The 14669-nt window shown below is 42.3% G+C and overlaps 2 long non-coding RNA genes across 2 annotated transcripts in view; one reads left to right on the forward strand and one right to left on the reverse strand.

The window, feature by feature from the left end:
• The window catches only part of LOC137449719 (uncharacterized), a 77920-nt gene extending 69223 nt beyond the window's left edge, over positions 1 to 8697 (reverse strand). The window contains exon 1 of the long non-coding RNA XR_010989470.1: positions 8372 to 8697. This is a non-coding gene — a long non-coding RNA (uncharacterized lncRNA). The remainder of the gene's footprint in view (positions 1 to 8371) is intronic.
• On the forward strand, positions 7843 to 14371 carry LOC137449717 (uncharacterized). The gene is made up of 3 exons (XR_010989468.1): positions 7843 to 8151; positions 11650 to 12040; positions 12754 to 14371. It is a non-coding gene; the product is annotated as an uncharacterized lncRNA (long non-coding RNA).
• The last annotated feature ends 298 nt before the right edge of the window (positions 14372 to 14669 follow it).

Raw genomic sequence — 14669 nt, forward strand, 5'->3', positions numbered from 1 at the left:
AAGCTATCTTAAATATAGGTATGAATCCGACTCAGCTTGTGCAAAGGGTTTCTGCACTTCTAGCAGAGAGGAGTCAAGAAGGCAAAGTGTCACCACCCAAAGGATGTGCAGGCAGGACTGCCAGGATTTTGGCTGAATGAAAGAGTTGAGTCTGAAAACCCATGTCTCCTCAAGTACCCCCTGGGATGAACAGAAATGGGATGTGGGGACCATGACTGATAGATACTATGGATGTTATTACATGTGTAATGACTGGCAAGGCTGAAAGCAGGTCTTGCAGACCTGTGGTGTGCAGCTATGGTCCTAAGAAAACACTGCTGTCCCTCCAGCCTTCCTCAAAAAATGTGATCACATCTGACTGACCAATTTCAGAAAATACATTCAATGTGGACTAGGTAAAAGTTAGGGCTCTATGAAGGACCATGAGAATGGAGAACCTATTTTACAATGTCCTGTTTCATAATGAGTCTTGTTTAGACTGGCAGAAAAGTGGCTGCAAGGGAACATGACTGCTTTCTATAAATACAGCAGGGAGGGAAACACTGGGGAGAACTATTTAAGTGAAAAGCCAGTTCTGGTGCAAAAATAAGTTGTATGAATTGGCTCAGAAAAAAATGAGCCCAGAAGATTTCTAATAGGCCAAATAGGAATGTCTTAAAACTGCTTAATAGATAGAGTGTGTGGAGGAGGGGCACCTAAACTAATTTTCTGACAGAGTTTGACAGGAGCTGCTCTGCCTATGGCCCTGCAGGGTTGGTGTGTCGTAGGGCAGAGATGTGGCATCCCTCATGCTGTTCTGCCATCAGGACAAAATTATTCTGCTCTTTAGACTACTTCAGTAAACACAGACTAAATGTTTTCTTTTGCCTTCACAAACATCTTGTTAAATTTGTTCCCCTGGTGTCTTGGGGAGATATTGCAGTCCAGCCAAAGAACCACCACTTTCTTCTATATCTGTTTTTTCCCAGCATCATCTGACACTGCCTCTCAAGCCGCATACCTACTATTCCCTCTTCTCCTTTATCTCCATTTTCTTACATCCTTCTCATTCTTCCTCCTTATTCTTTTTTTTTCTGATCTGTGCTACACCTGCTTGATCTTCCCCGTCATCCTGGATACCTGACTTCACCTCACAGCTCTTCTTGTACTACCATTCACTGCTTGTCTCCCACATCTTCCTGAAGTGGGGTTGATAGTACTTATCTGCAAACTGTTATTACATGAGAATCTCTACCTACCAGATTCTCTGTGGAGTGTCATACAATAGAGAAAATAAATTAAACAAGAACAGATGTACAGTGATACAGAGTGTGGCTTGAGGAACTACAACTCCTTATTTCCATGAATGAACAATCAAAGATTCCAGAAAATTGCAGGAAAATTGTGTTGGAGAACACAGAAGCAGCACAGCTGGGTTAAGGGGGACTTTTTGCTTGGGAAATTGATTTCCTTTCTGAGGTGTATGCCTTCTAGCTGGAAAGAGTCCCAGGCTCCCAGTTCTTTGCTACACGGCTCTTCCTATGTGTGACTGTTGCTGGTGTGCAGAGTGTTTAATTACATATCAGCATGCTCACTAAAGACTAAAATACAAGCTGCTCTGAAAAGCATGTCATCTGAAAATCAAGCAAAAGAGCATAATGATTACACACCCTAAAGTGGCCACAATAGGGTCTAGTCAACTGGATGCTCTTTAGGTTCTGCTGTTATCTCTGTGTACTCTAGTGAGAATGTAGATGCCCACACACAGCTACTTACATTTAACCAATTGATACGCAAATGTCAAGTGCCATTGGAGATGCCAAAGGGCATCTCAGATATTCCTACAGGACTAGTAGACACTATACAGGATCCACTGTGGACTTCAGACCTACTGAAACAGGACCTGGAGGTTAGGCAGAGGCCTCTAGGAGATTTTTAATGGCACTGAGGTTCCGTGTGCAAGCAACAGAATCATGGTCTGTGTTTTAAAAGGGAGCTGGACTATCCCTGAGTAGGCTCACAGCTCAATAAATACCTTTATGTGTGGCTGAAGAAACCAAAGAAGACGCTTTTACAATCTCCAGAGTTCCAGTGCAACACTTGCAACATGGTATTGATTACCCACTAAGAACAACACATACCTAAAAAAAAAGGAAACTCTCATATCTCCCAAGAGGAGCAAAAGCAAAGCCTGAGTGAAAAATGATAAAACCAGGCAACTGTTAATTGATTTATATCACAGGATACTGTAGCTTAAGAGTTTCATACTGTAAATAAGAAAACAGTGTCAGAAATGGCCTAAATTGAAATAAGACCAACTTTGAAGGAAAACAAAGTGTTCACTGTCTCAGGGATGTGAGATTAATTTAGCGCCTCATTCAATGGATCAAAAATTGCATTCATCTAATACCCTGACTTTCCACATTATGTCGAGAAAATGTAACCTAAGTACAGCTACACTGGAAGACTGGTGCCTGACAAATGCTTTTTTTCCTCTTGATGGAAAATTTCAGTGCCATTTTTTCCAGTGGTCCAAAACATCCTCTGCTTCCCACACTGTGAGATGACAACAGTGTTCAGCTGTCTTTGGCCTGAATTATGGTGCCATGCCAGAAAGTATCTTAAGTTGTGAAAAGTCTTAAATCGACACATTCTACCACTGTGGAGTGAGGAAAAACAATTTCTAAACCACATGAAACATTCATGTCTAGCATCTTGTGAGATACCATCTGCTCAGATCAAACCAAAGCAGAGCTGATAGTGACACAGAAACACAATGGATGGAAAGCAGGATGATGTGACTTGAAAATTCACTGGTTCATGACCTACAAAAGACCAGTACAAAACCAGCAAGGTTTATTTCAGGAACAATTGACTTTTCAAACAAAGAAAAATCTGAAAGAGAAACATTGATACTTTGGGTCTGTTATTAGGAAAACTATAATATACTTCAGATAAAGCCATGCCTCTTCTGAAGGCACTGACAATTTAATTGTAATCTACTATTTGCCTAAAAACTAAAGTATCTTAAAAAAACACCCAAACCAATCACTAAACTAACAAACAAGCAGTTCTACAGCCAGAAGAATAAACAAAGGGCAAATCCTGCTACAGTACTGTGATCTCTCACCAGTTCATATTTACATTCCTAGAAATAAAAATGTCTTTTTTTCCCTAAAAGCCACTGTTCACAAGGCATAGTACAGAGACTTGGGAGACCTGATTTTTTCTCCCGCCAGAGCTGCATTTCTGATATATGACCTTGAGACAAACATTTTGCTTCTGTTACTGCTTCCCCTCCTACTTCCAGTTTCTTCCAGACAGAGACGGTTTTAGTGTGCCCTATACAATGGGGCCTCTAGGTGCTATTGCAATGTAAATAGTGGCAGCACAGGTGCAATTGCCAGCGGAATATGGCTTTTATTATCCAGTTACAAGGTCATCGTTGGGTGAAAGGAATGCTGCATAAAACATTACTGAGCCATCAGCCTATGGCTGCCTCCCAATTATATAATAATGTTATTTCAAACGCAGGGAAAGTACCTGAGGCTCTCTCAAGCTTGCCAGGTTTGCGGCACTGCGGAGCATCGAGGTAAAACGGCCACATGCAAGTGAGTATGAACAGAGATGCTTAAACTGCCAGGGCCTTCCCCATGCTGTCCCCGTTGTTTGCAATTTACCCATTCCTTTTCTCAAGGTTAAGCTTCATGACACATTGGAAGATAAGGAAATATTTCACAGTGCTCTGTGGAGGGGAAAGATGAAGCAGGCAGAAATGAAATGGCTGCCTTGGAGTGGCAGAGCTGCAAACAAGACCAGAGTAATCTCCATTCCCTCGCCGTGCTGTGTATCTTGTTTTAAAAACTAAAATGCTGCCACTTTAACAGCAGCGTCAATCACACAGAATGGGCTCTGCATAGGCTTTGAAAACAAGGGAAGAGAGCATCTAATGTTCCGGCCCACTTAATTTGAAATCTGCCTATACTAAACCCTTGAGAACGTGTAAAACAGACAGGTCAAATTACATGGTTACACAAATCTCACTGGATTTCTGGCATTTAGAAGTAAAAGGGTTTGATCTGTTCAATTTAAAAGTGCCTAAAACATGCATACACTATGCTAAAATCTAACATTAACTGCTTTTCTTTTTGTGTTTTCCAAAAGCTTAGCTAGAGACAATTTTGATGCAGCATGACAAAACTTTGCCTTAATAACATAAACAACTATGCACAAGTAATCTGGTGCAAAATATTTTATATTCAGCAAGGCAATAGTTCTTATCTAGTTCTTATATACAAAACCCCTTAAAGAAACAATCTATTGCCCTTTAAAAGCTCCTCTCTATTCCTCTTTCCCATCTGTCTTATTTATAGCTCTCTCCTTTTGTAAAGCCCTTCAAGACTCATGAATGAAAAGTACTCATAAAAACTGTGTGAGACAGGATTTGAAATCAGCAGCACTTATGGATGTTATGCATATGAAGGAAAGACTTTGGTGCAGTGCTTCAGTGTTCACAATCAACCCTACATCAGTGTCCTTGTCAACAGTTTTGCTTTAAACCACTCTACGTCTGTATATATTCATCAAAATATTCCTTAGCCCTCCCCCACTTATTTTAGCAGGCATTTCACTGTGCCCATGGTCAGGGATCCTCTATTTTCCCTTATTGCACAACTGTCTTTCTATGGGCCTCTTCAGCAGCACCAGCCCTTTTGGAAAGCAGAGTTTATTCCTCCTCTTTCAGCCTCCATTGAGGAGAAGGTCTATGGCAGGGACTCCATGCCACAGAATGTCAATGCCAGAAGTGGCCTTTCTCATGGAAATCAGGCGCGGGAGTCCGGCATTGTCTGTGCAAGAAGGAGAGACATTGCTCGTTTTTCCCTCTCTCTTTCTGGGAGATTGTATTTGAACCGATGAGCTCTGGCTCTCACATGCCTCATGAGCGCCAGATCCTTCCTCAGGACTGATTTCTCCATCTCCTCCCTCACCTACATTGTTGCACCATCTCCTCTTCATGATGTCCCTACAGTTGTTGTAGGATTATCTTGGCATTTTTAAGATTTCATGGATAAAAATGCCAAATAAGTGGATCTGACATGAATTTACTCATGCTGAGGTCCGTATTTATCTATCTTACATTATCTGCGGCACACAAGCACTGATTACACCATTTGACCCACTGGGAGAAAGTGCTCTCCTTGCTGAACTGGGGGACAACAGGAGCTATAAAGGAAACACCTTCCCTGCAGACATGCTACTCATGATATTGATATACCTTTTTTAGCATATTTATTTATGCCTTTCCCAAGAATTTGCTGTTCAAAGTCTTCCTGATAATATGACTTGAGGGATTTTGTGAACAGATCAATAACACAGGCATTGAAAATTTCCAGCATTATGAAGGCCCAAGTGCTGGTATCTTAATATGCTGCTCAATGTGGCTGACAGTCACATCAGCCCCAGATAGTCACATCAGCTGCCTTCCACCCCAGAGCTCCTGCTCTGAGTATCACCAAACTTGAGTGTTTTGCTGACACTCGGTTATATAGCAACCTCTATCATATGAGGAAAGGCTGTGAGAGCTGGGCCTGTTTAGGCTGGAAAAGGATGAGGGAGAGATCTTATTAATGCTTACAAATATCTGAGGGGTGTCAGGAAGATGGAGCCAGACTCTTCTCAGTGGTCCCCAGTGACAGGACAAGATGTAATGGACATAAACTTGGGTGTAAAGTTCAACACAGGAAGTTCCATCCGCCACAAGAAGGAACTTCTATTTTTGAGGGTGGCGGAACACTGGAACAGGCTTTGTGAAGTCTCTTGAGACTTTCAAGGCTCACCTGTACAGGTTCCTACATGACCTGCTTTAGGTGATCCTGCTCTGGTGGGGGCTGGATGGGGGCGGGTGGACTTGATGATTTTCAAAGGTCCCTTTCAACCCCTACCATTTTGTGATGCTGTGATAGGAAATAAGCCATGCCACAAATTCAGTGACAGATAAAAAGCTCTCTTTAATTCCTTATTAAATCTCTGCCTCAAAATGAGCAAGACCCAGCCCGTATATAAATTCACACTGCCATGAAAGGATTTAAACTTGTTTGTTAATACCCAGGAAGAAAGGTATCATGCATTTCAAAGGCAGGGAAACTGTATCCACTGCCTTTTTATCCACCTTCAGGAAGGGTTTGGTGAATATATCTCAGTAGCTACTTCTGATGAATATTGCATTGTATTTCAGAATGAATATTTCTTATAAAAATCCTTTGAAACTATGGTTTTGGATCTCTGACAGGTATGTAGCACATATAAAGTACACACAGTGTTCTGCATGTAGGGTAGATGAAAGACACAGCGTAACGGCTAATTGATAGTGTATTTAAATAGCATGCCTGCCTTCTTATCTCAGTTTAGAACATACAATTTGTAAAGTGCTGTTAACACATGCACACCTTTTATGAAACAAGGTACAAACCCAAAGAGTAATACACTGACCTTGCACAAATTGTGTGGTGTGCACAGAACCTTTTCACAGCTCCAGCATTTACACATACACAAAAAATGTATGCACGTTGTGCACTGAGGTAGGCACCCTTCCATATGTCATACATATTACATATATGATATCCATGCCAAATACTTTAGAGAAAATTAATGCAACTGCCCATATGATCCCCAAAAAATGCAAGCATGCTGTTAAGTTGTGGGACTGAGGAGGCAGCTTGACCTTCAGAGAGTACTGAAGCACCAGAGCATAAGAACACTGGAGGTGGAAAGGAGCAGGCAAACTGATGGCACTAGCTTGGCCTGTGTATGTGTAGAGAGCAAAAACGCAGTATTTAAGGTGCTAAGCCCTCCTTTCTCCCTCTGAAGAGAAGGGAAGGACTCATACCTTTGAGTGTGTAAGAACACATCCTCCTCCTTTGCCCTTATCTTTCCTCCACAGGATTAGAGGCTTTTGCTTTAACACACCTGTTTTGCCCCAGGCTCCACTGCAGCCATGACCAGCATTCATGCTCCTTCTCCCGGTTTCTGCTCCTACTGCCAACATTTTGATTACAAGAATCATAGAATGGGTTGATTTGGAAGAGACCTTCAAGATTGTCTAGTTCAAACGTCCCTGTCATGGGCAGGCCACTTTCCACTAGGTCAGGCTACTCAAAGCCCCATCCAACCTGCCCATGAACACTTCCTGGGATGGGGCAGCCACAACTTCTCTCTGAAACCTGTTTCAGTGCCTCACCACTCTCACAGTGAAGAACTTATTTCTTACATCTAATTTAAATCTATCCTTTTCTAGTTAAAGCCATTACTCCTTGTCCTATCACTACATGATCCTATCCCTGAGGTTTCTCCCATTTTGCACGTCCATCTGCCTGCCCCACACTGGTAAACAGCCGTGTCCTGCCACCCCTCAGCTGTGTTTCCGTGTCCTGGAAGCGACCTCCAAAGGGGACAGAGATAGAAGGTCCGTTTTCCCTCAGCTCTTCCACATGCTCCACCACCATCCTCCCTTCTACACTGTCCCTAAGTATCTTTCAGGGCTTGCAGAACGCGAGCGGTGACCTCCACACTGGTGGCGGCTACGGCAGGGTACAGTTCTGAGTACGATGGTCCCGGTGTGCGGAGCTCCGCCTGCATACACACACCGCACCCGTCAGCCCACACAGGGCACACTCAAAGCGCACGGCGCACCACGCGCGCCCTGCACGACCAGCGCGTGCACAGTCCAGAGGCTGCCCGGAAGCGCCCCGGAGAGCACGCTCATTGGCCACGAGAGAGACAGTCCAATCTCTCCCGGTGGCGCTGCTTGCGTGCTTGCGTACATGCATGCGTGAGGGCGGTTGGGGGGGACAGTGGGGGCCGAGGGTGGCCAGCGCGCGCGCGAGAGGGAAGGGGGCCGGGATTTGTTGCCATGGGAGTGACGTCAAAGTGTGTCGGGGACAGGGAGCCGGAGACACGGAAAAGGTCAAACTAAAGGCGAGGTGGGAGACGCGGCCGGGGCCGAGCCTGAGCTGGGCCGGGCCGGGGGGCTTGGTGGGACCCGCAGGTCGAGCGAGGGCGGTGGCTGCAAGCGGGGTCCGCGATCAGGCCGGGGCCGGACGAGGCAGCCCTGGTGAGGAAGCTCCTGAGGTCCCCGCAGCGGATCTAGCCGCCCCCCGCCGCCTCCCCTCACAGGTTCGGGGGAACGGCGCCCCGACGGGGCCGCCTAGCTGTGCAGGCGGGCTGGGACTGGGAACGGGCCGCGGCGTCAGGCGGCGATCGCAGCGCGGGGAAGTGGACAGGGCCCTGTCCGTGGATCTAGGGCGGTAGGACGGGGGTAGGGGAGCGTTCTTCCTGTGCCGACGGGCGGAGGGGTGCCCTGGGCAGCGGGTTGTGGGATGGGTTTGCAGCTCACCGTTCCCCAGCGACGGTCAGTGAGCCTTGGGAGGGAACTTCCCACCGCCTTGCACTTTGCGGAGTGGGACGGGGCTCTTAAGGCGAGAAAGCAGTTCGGCAGCGTTCACCGCGTTTCCCCTTCCCGTGTCCGGGGTCCGTTTCATACCATAGAGCCCTTGGGGGCTGTGCACCGTTCGCCACCGTGCTTTGACCTCTGTGACCTGGGAACAGAAGTTGTCCTTTTATTTTACTTTTTTTTTTTTTTTTTTTTCTTCCTTGTGGGCTATAGGGACTTCCACCCCCGCCCCGGCCCCCAGCTTTGCATAACTTGTCTCCCGAGTTGACTGTCCCTTCATCCCTGCACTTTGCCCTTGCCCGGTGGTCTGTAACATGAGGGTGTAAAACTATTCAAGGACTTTTTTTGTTTCTCTAGTAAGAGAACTGGAGATATATATATCCCGGGTTTTGCCACAGCAGCCCAGTGCTGAAGTATCATTCCTTGATAGTATGGAGCAAGGCCCTTGGGTCTGGGGTTTTTTTGGAAACCCTGGAGTGAAGTTGCTATTAGCATGCAGTCTGAATACCACTGGCGGCCTGTTGTCTTTTCGTGTTTAAGGAATAATTTATAGGAGCAGCAATGACTCATTAATAGAAAGTATTAGTTGCATGAAGGCAAAACCGGGTGAAGTTTCTTACTTAACCACAAACTTATTCTGTGACCTTGGATCAGTCTTTCTGCCTCAGTCCTCAGTTTGCTTAAGAATCGGGAATAACAATGCTTTCCAAATGCGTACTGTGAATAATTACACTAATGACTGTGACATGCTTACTTGTTATAGTAATAACAGGTAGATAGCAACGTTATTTTGACTATAGAAGGGTAGAGGGTCTAGCCAGGATGCAGTTATTTAGCTTGCAGAACTTTCCTGTAGTAGCTGCTCTGGGGTGAAAATAGGCACTGTTTAATAACCTGTGATATTTTATGATCTGAAAGGGTCATCTTACACTTCACATTTTTACAGAGAGTGTGCACTGATACGCTTCGAAAAAGCTACCATTCCACAGTGCACGTAGTTTGTAGGTGTGTTTCCTTTATGATTGTCTAGAGAAAAGCTGGTGTCCTCTTCCGCTGCTAAGGAAACCTTATGAATTTCTAACGTGGTTGGTTATCTCTGATAGTTAACATCTCTGAGCTGTATGGTCTTATATTTGGTGTTTTGATAGGGAACTGGAAGAGAGGTGTTCTGATACAGTTGATGTGATGAAGAAATTACTTTTTGCATTTGTTTGTGACTTGCTGTGGTACCCTTCAGTTATACTTGCTGGGGTTGGGTAGTTGCATTAACTATTTGGAAGAAAATACTAAAGGAAGTGACAGTAAAGTTCATGACATGTAACGAAAAGTAAACCAGGTTTGCTTTACTTTTCCTCAGTTTAAGGAATGGCATTTTCTCTCTCACCTTATACTCTCTATAGAAAATCAAATGTTTAACTATGCCGTAGGCAAAAGCCCCAGTACTGGAATCCTAAAATTGTGAAGGAGTTACCTGTTGTGGTTTGTTCACTGCTCTGAAGTGGCGTGCAACCCCTGCTGTAACAGGTGAAGGCAGCCAGGCACAGAGCTGAGAGCTGTTGCCACTGTGAATACTGCCTGAGTGAATTAAGTTTTGTCTTTACAGTTTTGCTTTATACTAACTTGTGCAGCTAGATTACTTGTCTCTCCTTTCTTTTTTTATATTTTGTAGAAGGAGTCACCTGGAGGAAGCACTGACTGTTGTAGGGATTTTTTAAAAGTAACTTGATCTGTGCTTTCTCACTTAAGTGTACTCAAGTTAATATGAAACTTCCATACTCTGTTTTAACATTAAATAGGAAAGCTTTTATGTGTTGAGAAGGAGGTATGCACAACACAGTTGAGGCTGGTTTTGTTTGTTTGTTTGCTTGTTTGTTTTTCCCCTCAACAAAACTGAAAGCTGCTCTGGTAAAATGGCACTTCATTGTTAAGTCATAGTAAATAGGTGCCCTGGAAAAACCAAATACCCGGTTTCATACCTACCTTTGGGCACCTTTAATTTATTCAAGCAAGGCTTACTGAGTAACTAAGTCTCATTGACCTTAGTAAGTTTCAGAGTTCATATTTTAAAACAGATAAGTTGTGCCTGAACTATTTTTTCAGTAAGTACTTGTGCACATAATTACATGCTTTTTCCACTTCTCCATTACATTTTCTGTTTTTCTTTAGATTCTTGCTTGCAAGTACTACAGCAAATCTAGAATCTTCTTGGATTCTTTTCTAATCTCTCATCTTAATATTAGGAAAAAACATGGGTCTTAAAAAAACAAGTTACTTTTTAAGATCCCAGTAAAACAGAGCAAACTGAGGTTTTGCAAACAGCTAGAAATGCCAGTTTTAGGATCAGAGAAACTTGGCCAGTGCAGCACAAATGTACATAAGTGACATCAGTGTTTTCCTGAGCCATTTCTGCTATTCTCTTCTGTTGGTTCCCAGCAGTGCCTTGTGTCTCATGTAAGCTTGCACTGTACATCCTGTCCTGCTGTTCTCATGCATGAAAATTCATTGGCGTTATCTTACTGTAGGTTTTAAGAGCTGGATAGTTACTGGATGCTTGTTGTCTCAAATATCTACATGCAAATTTCTTACAAGCATGCCAAAGAGATCTATGCCAGGAGCATAATACTGTCCTTCTAGGAGACATCAGAGGAATAATTTGGGAGGCAGACAGAACTTGTTCTACTTCTTTTGGTAATGGGAACTGTAACTGAAGTAATGTGGCTATGGAGATGATTGTGAGAGAGGTTTTACTGGACAGAGGCTTTATCTGTATCTTCCATAGATGGAACACTAATGCAGTTTTGATGACTGGTGATAAAACAGCTGTAAAAACCAAAGGACTAAAGTTTCAGCAGAAGCTTCAATGACACTAAGTCCAGAAAATAAAGGCTTTTATATGCCATTACTCTGTACTTCTTGTTACAAGGTCTTGGAGAAGAATTGTGCCTTCTGATGGCAACACTTAGTCATTTAGTCATACATAACAAAGATACTGTCAACTGGTGGGTGAAATTGAAGCAACCCCTCCATTATAAACTCTCAAACCCAAATATTCCTTCTGTTTTTCTTGCTAAATCTAGCTGAAACTTGCTGGCATAAAACCCTGTAGTGACACAGTGTTTGTAGTTTTATTCTAAGTAAGTTGGACACCATCCTTGAATAGTATGTAATGTTTCATTTAAAAAAAAAAAGTGATTCTTAGATGTACTCTTTTAATGCTCTAGTGGTGAGAGGGAGCCAAATTCTTCCTTGTCTGTCTCGGTGAACGTAGTTGTCCTTGTCTGGCTCCATGGCTTCTTTTGAACATCTGGAAAGTTTCCTTACACAGTCATGTACGTGACTGTAGAAGATGTATAGCTCTGCAGTGGAACCATCTACAGAAGGGAAGAAGAGCTTATGTGGAGAAGTGCACCTGGAGAGGAGTGCTCATGTGGCCTGTGGAAGTAGAGAAGTAATTTTCCCCATGACTTTCCACAAATGATCTGTTCCATACTGCAAGAAACAATGTCTCATTGTAATGGAGAAACGAGAGGAATATAAGACTTGACAAGGAGACTGGTTATCTGAAAAGGAACAGGTGCAGTGCTTTGACACGTGAAAGTTAAACAAATTCCTGTAAGTGAGCTGTTCTTGCAGAGTTAAGGAAATTTATTGGTAAACCATCTAAGAGCAGCTTGAACTTTAATTTTGAGTAAGGAATTATCATTATTGCTTTTATCGCATAGATCTAGGAATGCATGTGCTTTTGTTATTTTTGGAGGATATGCAAATCTGTTTTTAAACCATATGCTGCAAAATGGACAGCAAAGCAGTTGTTTTAGAGCCTTGTAGCAGCTCTGAGAGTAAACCTTGTTAAAAAATTACTTCAAAGCATCTACTGATCATACGTTTAGGATTCCATTAAGTTACATCTTACTGCTTTACAGATACGTATGAGAATATGAAGGCTAATTTATGTTGTCATATAAGCCTTTCATCATCATGAATAGCCCTTTCATTCTGTAGATGTAGGCAAAAAAAACGTAGTCTGGATGCTTAAATCTGCTAAAATACTTGTAAGAAGTTTGGCTTTTTGAAAACGTCTCCTACAGGATGCAGTTGATACCAGGTCTAAAGGTCAGTGGCAGAAAGTGAAGTTGAGGCTGTTTTGGATTTATTTGGCTAGAAAAAAGACCCCAAAACAAACAAAACATGAAATTGTTCTTAGGTAAAGAAGCATGGAATCCCTTTGTTACTTGCTAAATTTTCAAATTATAATAGGCATTTGCAGGTTCATTTGTGCTTAAGTGTTTTGTTAAAAAACCTTTTTTGCTTTTTTTTCCCTTTAGCTGAGCAAAGGAAGAAAAAACAAAACAGTGCAGTTAATATATTCATGAACTCTTAGCACAGAAGTTCCTGGTGTAAATCAAAAAAGCCAGATGGAGTTTGAAGCAACTGTCATGAGCAACTTAGGAGATGAACATTCCTGATACTAATAAAAGGGCCAGATTGGAACTACATAATTAATCCTGGTGTCCTTTTCAACACATGATAAGATTTGGCTTATAACAGCCTTGGAGTTAATAGAGACAACTGTCAAGTTCTATGAAGCAGTGAATTGTATGCTTAAAATAAAAATACTTGCATGTGTACTCTCGTCCATGTCTACTGGGGATTACTGCTCATGCTAGAGTTCAGATGGGAAAATAAGTGTGGATAGTGGCTGACTTGGTCTTGAATCCGTTTCCTATGTCTGTAAATATATGCATTTACATGTTTAATAATTAATCTGCATACATATATAAAAATATTTTTAAAACCAGGAAGTGAGTATATAAGTATATATTTTAAGTGTTACATGGCAAAATCTTATCTTCATTAGAGTTGATTTGAATATAAGACCCGGGAGCCCCAGGAAGCATCTTGCAATTAAGTTTATCCACTGTATGTATCAGTGACCTGGAAGAGCTGTGCAGGAACGTGCTAAAAAAAAAAGAGGCAGAGAGTCTGTGTCAGAGAGTCTGTGTCAGAGACAGACAGGAGGAGGAGTGGGCAGATGGCAGTCAGTACAAAACAGGTATTGGAATAATCAGATTGAGAACAAGCTGAATAGACTGCAAGTGAGTATGTGTTTGCATGCTGCTTGCATTTTTGGTTTAGTTAACACAATGGGGGGATTTTTGCTGTTGTGATCTATGAAACAAAGGTAAAAATCTTGTATCAGGAAGCATGTGTGGTGAAAGTACGCTTGCCTTTGTCAGAGGGACTTTCTGGGGGTGGGTAGAAGGATCAATGCTTTCAGAACTATTTGGCCTAGAGAAAAAGTAAAAATACACACACACACAAGAAACAACAGCGAAAAAACCCTGTTCAGTTTCATAGACTTCACCTACAAGTGTATTCAGATCTATCTGGTGTGCATGACAGGGAATAATACCAAAATGATCCAAAAATGTTAGTGCCTGAGTAATGCAAATGTGCTGCATGATGATAGATTTTATTTTTTTAACAATTATTTTGAATGATCTAGAAGGTAGCAAGACATATTTGAGATAATTCATTTACATAATTTATTTCACCTGGTTTGTTTGAAAACTTTTTTGGTAGATGTTTAGTGTAACTGTCCGTTGCCTGGCTTGATGATCTTTTCCAGATTGTTGCTTAGAGGCACTGTTAGGAGTGACGAAGGTACAGAACAAAGGGATGGTTGTACTGATGAGTTTTTGATCCCATAACACCTAGTACAATGTGAAGGATTATTTAAAAAAAAATATACAGAAATGGAAATCTCTTCCTCTCCTGATTCTTGATTCAAAAATGTCATAGTAACAATTATGCATATGCTTAGAAGAGAGTGTAATGAGATTGTTTTGACCAGTGTGTCAGTAGGTATGTCAACACAATGCAATCTCAGTCTTTCCTGTTTATATTTGTTTCAAAATTTTCCTTTTTTTTTTTTTTTTTTTTTTTTTTTTTTGCAGAGAGTTTGGTGAGTTTAAACAGCAGTGAACTGGTTTAATTGGAGAATGTCCTACTACCCATTAAAAAGGCATTGCTTTGTCTGAGCTGACACTTAATGAGAAAAAACACAACCCACGCTGCAATTTAAAATTTGGTTAGTACAGATAAGTTTCCTATGCCTAAAGTTAACCTTTCATAACACCAATTTGCTCCTTGTATACATTTGTTTTAGGATGCCTTGGTCTGAACCACCAGCAAGAGTTTTAACAGCACAAGAAGGCCGAGGGAATTAGGTCTATATTTC

The sequence above is a fragment of the Melanerpes formicivorus genome, unplaced genomic scaffold (assembly GCF_026170545.1).
Source record: "Melanerpes formicivorus ecotype bairdi unplaced genomic scaffold, bMelFor1.0.p_v2 SCAF_32, whole genome shotgun sequence".
In the NCBI taxonomy this organism is placed as follows: Eukaryota; Metazoa; Chordata; class Aves; order Piciformes; family Picidae; genus Melanerpes; species Melanerpes formicivorus.